The sequence below is a fragment of the Octopus sinensis genome, linkage group LG5 (genome assembly GCF_006345805.1).
Source record: "Octopus sinensis linkage group LG5, ASM634580v1, whole genome shotgun sequence".
Taxonomy (NCBI): domain Eukaryota; kingdom Metazoa; phylum Mollusca; class Cephalopoda; order Octopoda; family Octopodidae; genus Octopus; species Octopus sinensis.
Genome location: NC_043001.1, coordinates 71,944,815 through 71,953,942, shown reverse-complemented (window position 1 = coordinate 71,953,942; position 9,128 = coordinate 71,944,815). Strand labels below are relative to the sequence as shown.

Sequence of the window (9,128 nt, the reverse complement as noted above, 5' to 3'; positions counted from 1 at the left end):
TACCCCATTTTCCCACCACCACCACCACCACCACCACTACGACTTGTATCATAAAAGTTGCTTTGATTATGAGATAAGCTGTTTTTAAATGCAAGATGAACAGTATAAAAGTCTGAAGAAGATAAAATTATAAAACTCAAATCTGTGAAAGGACATCTGCAGGTCATTTGTTTCCTTGACATACAATGCTGTGTGATTTAAGGTGACATACTTTTAAATTAGATCTTACTTAAAGGTGGAAACATGTACACGCACACCTGTCCGCACATACACACACACACTTCATATATATATATATATAATATATATATATATATATATATATATATATATATATATATATGAAAATGTGTTGTTGAAAATGCACTTAAATTTCAAAAACTCGTAAATATTTAAAATACATTTATTTACATACTAACAGTATCGCCCAGCGTTGCTCGGGTTTGTAAGCATTTTTAGAGATGTAAAGTATAATAGCCATCTCAATATGACTAACCACAAGAGGGGGGGTGTTACTGTAGCTTTTACGTTCTAAGATTTAATAATAAATTTTTAGAGAGTTAATTCCCTTATATATGCCAAAAATGCATTAAAAATGGGAAAAATTGATGGTAAATTTTTTTTTTAATCGTAGACTCATCGTAGACGCGCGCTAATAACCAGAAGGGCTCGATATGAATCACGACTATAAGATACCCGGTTTTGGTTAAACTGCACCGCAAAATGTGGGAGTAGTTAGGAATCTAAATCGTAGGAGACAGACAGCACAAAACCTCACTTTTATATATAAAGATATACCAAACTAGTTTCAACAATATTTTTCGTTTATCAATGGTAAAAGTGTAAAATTAGAAAAACATCGTTATAAGTTTCAATGTTGACAAACTGAAATGTTTCAATGTTGTTAAATTAAAATGTTTCAATGTTGATAAATTATCCTGTTGAAAACAGGTGTAAGTTTGAAATTAAAACTGTATATTAATTTGTTAGAATGTACAAGGTTCATTAATTTCAGTGGTGGTCGACAAGTCATACTGAAATATATAGATGAACAATGCATGAAGTTTTAAGGAAATATTTATTTACCGTTATGTTACAATACCTTGCCTTGACGGGCAGGTTATGATAAATCCAAAAGTAAGCGAAGTAAAGTTTGTGTTTGCATTCTCTTCATTGTTCAGTAGTAATTACTGAGGGAATGATGTTGCAGGAGAACAGAATTAGAGCTAGGGAGAGTTGTAGGGTTGTGGGACGTTGTCTCACAGTTGCTGACAGAAGAGGTTATAAGGGCCAAGTGGTGAAGACATTATTTCGGCCTAGCTAAAGGCATCTGGAAAATGTAAAAACTACTGTCAGAGAAAAACCATTGTTCAACCGTAGGAAAAGTTCTATTTGCAGTGTTAATTTAAATTTGGCTATATATATAAATGTAGGCTTATCAACCCAGCCAAGTCAGAACTAGGGATTATTAGCAAAGAAATTTTAGATAAAATAAATACGAAAATTAAGACCGACACTAGGCTAGTGCAATGGTCCAATAGTATAGAAGTCGTAGACTGGTTTAAAGCTATTAAGAATAAGAAAAAAGCGAGGTTTACACAATTCGATATTGTTGATTTTTATGCCTCTATCTCTAAAGAACTGCTAGATAAAGCCCTAATCTTCGCTAGTGACTTCATAGAAATTAGTACCAATGATAAGGATTAATCTTCCATGCTAGAAAGACATTACTTTTCAGTGAGAATGCAAAGTGGGTAAAAAACACCGACACGGAGGGCGCTTTCGATGTGAGCATGGGTTCATATGATGGGGCAGGCATCTGTGATCTAATTGGACTCTTTCTCCTAGATACCTTCGGTAAGACATTCCCTAACGTACATTTCGCCATCTACAAAGATGATGTCCTCGCCTTAACAGCTAATACAAATGACCAGCACAAGATCGTTTTAGGAAGGATATTATCCAGTTAATGAAACACTTCGGACTTAGTATAACTATAGACACTAACCTGACGGTTGTCAATTTCTTAGACGTTTCCTTAGATCTTAATAATAATATTTATAAGCCTTATAGGAAGCCCAATGATAGACTAAGTTATATTAATGTAGGTTCATGCCATCCCCCTATAGTATTCAAAAATTTAGTTAAAAATATTAGTAAGAGGATTTCTAGCCTCTCATCTAATGAGGACATTCAATAGCGTTGCCCCAGTTTATAATAAAGCTTTAAAAGATAGTGGTTTTAGCGAAAAAATAAAATATACACCTATCACCAGCCCAACAATAAGGAAAAGGAATAATAGAAATAGGAAGGTCATCTGGTTTTACGCCCCCTTACTCACCCGAGGTGGCCTTCAATATAGGTAAATATTTCCTAGCTCTGATAGATAGACATTTTCAGTTAACCATGCTTATAGGAAACTCTTCAATAGACACAATTTAAAAATTAGTTTTAGTTCAACTACCAATTTTAAAAACATAATCAATCATAACATACAAAAAACACAAGAAGAAAACAGCTGTTCATGCAGGAATAAAGAATTGTGCCCGCTAAATGGAGCTTGCATGTCCAAGACCATCATATATGAAGCTACCGTAAACTCTATAACCACTAAAGACACCGTTTCGACGAAGAAATACGTGGGCCTGACAGAGGGTAATTTCAAGGCCAGGTTCAATAACCACACTTTGAGCTTTAGGCACTGGAACAAAAGAAAAGCGACACAATTATCCAATCATATTTGGTCTTTAAGAGATAAAGGTGTCGATTATAACATACAATGGAAGATTTTGGCCAGATGTAAGCCCTATACCAACGGCAGCGGAAGGTGCGGTTTATGCGACATGGAGAGATGGCTTATCTGGAAAAGCAGCTTAGACCCTACCACATGTCTAAATACAAGGACAGAGCTTTTCGGATCATGCCCACATGTGACTAAATCTGTTACGTTTTTGGTCCCCTAAAAAAAAACGGATAGGACATGCTTTCTGTGTAATGTCCAAGAAGATTTTATATATTTTTATATATTTTTATATATTTTTATGTATTTTTATATAATTTTTATGACGAAAAATGCGAGCGATGTATAAGTACACAGGCAAAGCAGAGTTATAACAGAGTAATTTCCCTTCATTTTTAACGGTATTTTTTCATAACGTTTTCAAATAGCCAGAACCGAAGAGATGGTGTTGTGGATTTCCACTTCGGCATCTGAAACTCAGAGTTTTATCTTGACTACCGAGTAATGTAACATATTGTATATATATATATATATATATATATATAATATATATATATATATATATATATAGTTAATCCAAACAAGAAAGCACAAAAAAACACAACAATGCGAGGACGTGGAACAAATATAGTATTATTGGACGCTCAGGAAAGAAGGAAAGAAGGAGGGTTTAACGTTTCGAGCGGAGCTCTTCATCAGAAACATAGGAGAAGGAAAGATCCAGAGAAGGGAAGACAGAGGAAAAAATATATACATATATCTACACACTTTGTACTTTGCACTCTAATAATGGAATAGACCTTAAATATCAACGCCGTTTTGCTACACTGTCATTACTGAGATGCTCCTCTAATATGTGGCACTTGGTGTAGAGTGGAGTTTGATGTAGCTACCCTCATTTGTACTTATTGCCGTGAGGTGGGTTCGTCTGGGACTCTTGACAGGAAGAGGTCCAGCCTTGATTTAAAAACGCCTACATCTACTTTGTGCAGGTTCCTCAGGTTCTTTGGGAGAATATTAAAAAGCTGTGGGCCCCTGAAACCCACACTGTTGCAGTAACTGGTCCTGAAACGCGATGGCATTGCTGGGATCTTTGGCACTGTGCAGTGTCGACACGTTCTGGCATTGGTGTAGCTTTCAATGCCAAAATTTGGCACAATTCCTTCCAGGATCTTCCAGATATATATTACTGCATACCTCTCCCACCTTCGCTCCATCAGTAGAGTCTTAGCTGTTTCAGCCTTTCCCATTAGCTGAGCTGCTGCAAAGAGACGTTCTTCTTTGTGAAGCTTCGCTGGATTGCTTTAAGGTCCACTGTTAATTTTACACTGTTTGGTGACCATAGCTGGGAGCAGTAATCCGGGCAGCTGAAGATGGATGTCCTCCAGGGAACCATCATGGCTTCCGTTTCTCTGGTTCTGAATGTTCTCAGAATCCAGTCGTCTGCAATTTGTCGCGATCCTGGTGATGTGCACTTGGAATGAGGTATCATTACTCATGTAGATACCCAGGTCCCTTTCATAAAAACCGGTAAATGTTTAAAAGTTTCCGTTGTTTTCAGATTGTTTTAGCATATTTAATATTGTACACGTCATTCTTTTAACCCCGATATGACGCCACTTATTATTATAAATAACTTGTAGGATCTCATTTGGCCCTGCCTGGATTTGAAAAATATATAATACACATACACACACACACACATATATATATGTGTGGAGACGCAATGGCCCAGTGGTAACGGTAGCGGACTCGCGGTCGTAGGATCACGGTTTCGATTCCCAGACCGGGCGCTGTGAGTGTTTATTGAGCGAAAACACCTAAAGCTCCACGAGGCTCCAGCAGGGAGTGGTGGCGATCCCTGCTGTACTCTTTCGCCACAACACTCTCTCACTCTTTCTTCCGTTGGCCTGATCGCTTAGCCAGCGGGGTGGCGTCATTTGAAAGCTAAAACAATGCGAGGCTCATTGTGACCAGCGATGTGTAGCAACATCTGATAACCTGGTCGGTCACGGTGATCACGGTGATATATATATATATATATATATATATATATATATATATATATATATTATATATATATATATATATATATATATATATATATAGTTGGAATTTACAAAAAACAAAAGACGAAGACAGGTGTGTAAACAGCAAACAGATGTATTAGTTTAACGCTCGGGAAGGTGAGAAAATCTTTTACATTTCAAGCCTACGCTCTTCAACAGAAAGGAATATATATATATATATATATATATATATATATATATATATATATATATATATAAAGATAGATAGATAGATATCTTTTATATTTAACTTGCTTCACTTAATAGACTGCAACCATGCTGGGGCACCGCTTTGAAGTTTTACTCAAATGAATTGACGCCAATACTTCTTTTTTTAAGTGGTTCTTATACTATTGGTCACTTATGCTAAATTGCTAAGTTATGGGGATACAAACACGCCAACACTGGTTTCCAAGCAGTAATGGGCAGACACACTAAAGGTGGTGCTCCAGCGTGGCCATAGTCAAATGACTGAAACAAATGAAAGAATAAAAAACTATGCCATTGTAATCTCGAGCTTGTAGCTGATATAAATGTTGACTGATAGGTTTTTCTACTCACATTTTGCAGTGTATAGAGAGAAAAGGGAGTAAAATAGAGTTACAGAGAGAGTTCAAATAAGAGGTGTAGATGAGTGCACATACTCGGCTTGGTGGCAGGCAATAAGTAAAGGAATGCTACACATACACAGTGAGACAGTATTATAAAGACAGAGGAAGAAAGGGTGTAAATGACATAGTAATTATGAAAAGTGTTAAGATTTTGAAGGACAAGTTTTCGATGGAAGTGATAGGAAATATTCCTCTATTCAATTATTGGTCTCAGTCAGAGGCTTTGGCCATGCTGGGGCACTGTTGATAAAACATTTAGAAAAATAACATATTTATGGCGCTCATCATCATCCTTTAATGTCCATTTTCCATGCTGGCATGAGTTGGACTACAAATCAGAAATCTGTTTTATTTAATTTTATTTTAAGGTAATAAATATTTTTCTTTTGAAAATTAGTATTCATTTCATCAATTCGTATAAGCACCAATAAATTTGATAAAAAGAGGAATCATAATTATTGTATGCATGCCATATTTCCTGATAATACCCACGGGGACAAAGGTGAAATACTGACATATAACTGGAAGTTTATAGATAACAGAAGCCGTGTTGATTGTTATCGTTGTCCTCAAAAATTATAAAAGTAGGCTAAAATGCAGTAGTAAAGAGCTGAAGTTAAACAATAAAGTAGCGAGCTGTTGCGCTTGTAACCCAATCTAGTAATTTCGCTCCTGACGTCATCAACGTTTGTTTACAAAACTATTTGACATCAAACACATCATGACATGACCAAACATGTGTATTTCTGTTAACTAAAGCTTACGTTTTCAAATGATATACTAGTTAGAAATAAAGCGCGCTTTCTGTTTTCGTAATGAATTACCTCATGTGCGCGCTTATATGAATGTGTGTGTGTGCAGAAGGAAGTGTATGCATGTGCATGTGTGCGTGAGAATGTATGTGCATGAGTGTATGTGCATACTATGAATTGAAAACCCAGTGCAACAAGGTCACAAAAAAACAAAAAAGAACGTAACAGTCGCTTGTTATTTTGCAACCATTTTTTTTCTGTGTAAACAGCAAGCTGCAACTAATTTGGTGTTAAAAATTTTAACTGAAAGCAAACAAACAAACCAAAACCCCTAAAAACTGTCTCTTCAGACTGAATCCTCTACTACAGCTTGTAATCTGTGATTAAGACATAACCGGGTTATCATTTCTGTGTAATGTTCATTGAGAATTAATTACCAAAGTAAATTTGGTATCTGGTAGTAGGGTGTTGAATTGGCAGTTGCTAGAGCATCAGTTGTTATGTTTTGAAATACCGTAAATCCTCGAGTATAATCCGCATTTTTCCCCCCAAAATTTAAAGGTCAAAATCCCCAGTGCGTACTATATACGAGGTTAAAAATGAAAAATATTTTCTAAGCAATATCCGAGTCTCTATTTGCTGTCCGGCAATGTTTATTCAGACGCATTTTGTGATGTCGGACACGAAATTACCTTAAGCTAAGCCTGAAAGCAATGAAGTCATAAAATAATCAGCCATAACTTGCAGTAAGCAACATTTATTAAATGTTATTACTGTTGTTCCTTTATTTTCTGCAAACAAAATGCACAAAAAAGCTACACGTTTGCATTATATTAAATATACAATAATAATAAAGGACAATACCGTATACATTTTTATAAATCAAGGACGCTATATAGACCTCCTTGACTCAAGTTAGAGAAGGAGTGCGTAATATACACAAGGTTTAGGTTTTTCAGCGGTACAGCCCCCTAAAAATCCCCTGCATATTATACTCAAGGGCAGACTATACTCGAGGATTTACGGTATTCGTTCTGCTTTTCTGTGTTCAGGGACCACCAAATCCCACCGAGAACAACTTTACTTTTTATCTTTTCAAAACACCAAATTAGAGCAATCAATTGTTGAAAATATAAAAATGGGTTCTTGATGGATGCCTTGTAGATATTTTTGTCTAATTGTCTGTGCTCTAAGATCAAATCTTGCCAAGGTCAGCTTTATTTTTCAACTTTTTGAGATCAATACAAAAGTACCAACCTAGAATGGTGGATTAGTGATGTAAGAATGTCGAATGGATGCCTTGTAGGTATTTGTTCTGGCTCACTGTGTTTGATGCAATCTTTTGAAATACCCGCCTGAACTAAATAGATTGTATTTGGCAGAATTGAGAATGGCCAGGAAAAATGCTACAGTAAAAAATGTCATAGTAAAAATGGTTGAACAACAAGTCAAAAGAGTCTATTGGAAAAAATGGCAGCTGTGCAGGTCCAGATTAAAACAAACAGTTGGTTAAACTACCCTAGTAGCCCAGTATACTGATTCATAATGATAAAAATGATGAATATATTTTGGTGGTAGAGTGAATGTAAAATTGTAATTTTCTATGTCTGTTCCAATTTTGGAAAAAAAGGTTAAACATGGACTCCATTTTTACTTGTGATATTTTATTGTGGTATTTTTACCAGTGACATTTTTACCATGTCATTTTTCCTTTGGTATTTTTTCCAGGATTTATATAAAGAGGAGAGTTACTCCAGTAAGAGTGACAAACACCCTTGTGAACGAATGGTTTACATTTGCTCTTTCACTAGTTTCAAGTAAGCATCAGATGAAATGCTTATATAGAAAATTAGAAACAATTGCAGTTTTCTGAGCAGGCTATTTATTTCAGTCTAAAAACACAAAATGGAAATCACTATCCTTATCATTTCATTACACATTCCAAATAAACTATCAGACTGGCCTTAATGTCCTGGCTTGTTCATTCATCAATAAGAATACAAATTTTGTCATTTATCTGTCTGATATATTGCAAAATTTTCTTTTTTCTTATTAATGGTTATATGATTAATTATCTGTAGAGCACTGCTAGTGCAGTAATGTCAATGTCACTTTTCTTTTCTTTCTGTTGTACTGATAAGAATGTAGAAGTAGGGGAAATGATTCCAGTATTAGTTGTGTGGCGAACAGCTACAGAACAACTAACCCAGGATTCGAAACCAAATCCACATTTTCCCACATTGTCAAACAAATCCTTGGTTTATTGTTTCAGCCTTTTCTTGCACTCTTGATCTTCTCCAGGGCATTCTTTGGTCAATTCTGATTAGGGATGAAAAACCCTATTGTTTTTAGTTTAACTTACCTTTGTCAGCAAGTTATAGAAACATAAGCAAATGGCTATCTCTCTCTTTGACTAATTGTCCCTGGACAGACAGAAAATCTGTCAGTATGCTGATTATCGCAGCAAAGTAAACCTCTTAATGTATCATTCTACCTTGATTGTTTTACTCTGCCTTTCTCTTTAGCAGCGCAGTGATGAAGCTAGCTCCCAATCACAATGACCATGGAACCAGAGACTTGAAAAACAAGCTGTGTATACACAAACAATCTGATGAGGTTCTACATTTCTTATATATATATTGTAACAGCTAACATTATAATCAACTTCATAAATGGCTATACAAATAATCAATCAAATATTGTTCTTTTGATAATTATTCTGATGCGAACTTTGTTATCAAATCTCTGTCATTACACTCCAGCATGCAATACTGGCATTTAAACCCATTGAAGAATACATTTTTAACAAGGTGCATGAGATTCTAACTCATGCGGGACAACATCAAAGGATCTATAATCAAATTACTGGCATTCTGTTGTCAACTCCATTGCATCTATAACCCGATCATTGATACCCCATTTCACTGCATCTGTGACCTTGTCATCAATACTCCAC

The 9,128-nt window shown here is 35.6% G+C and overlaps 1 long non-coding RNA gene across 1 annotated transcript in view; it reads left to right on the top strand.

The window, feature by feature from the left end:
• The first annotated feature begins 5,387 nt into the window (after positions 1–5,387).
• Positions 5,388–9,128, top strand: part of LOC118763338 — a 9,389-nt gene continuing 5,648 nt past the window's right edge. The window contains exons 1-2 of the long non-coding RNA XR_004999090.1: positions 5,388–5,398; positions 6,542–6,544. This is a non-coding gene — a long non-coding RNA (uncharacterized LOC118763338). The remainder of the gene's footprint in view (positions 5,399–6,541; positions 6,545–9,128) is intronic.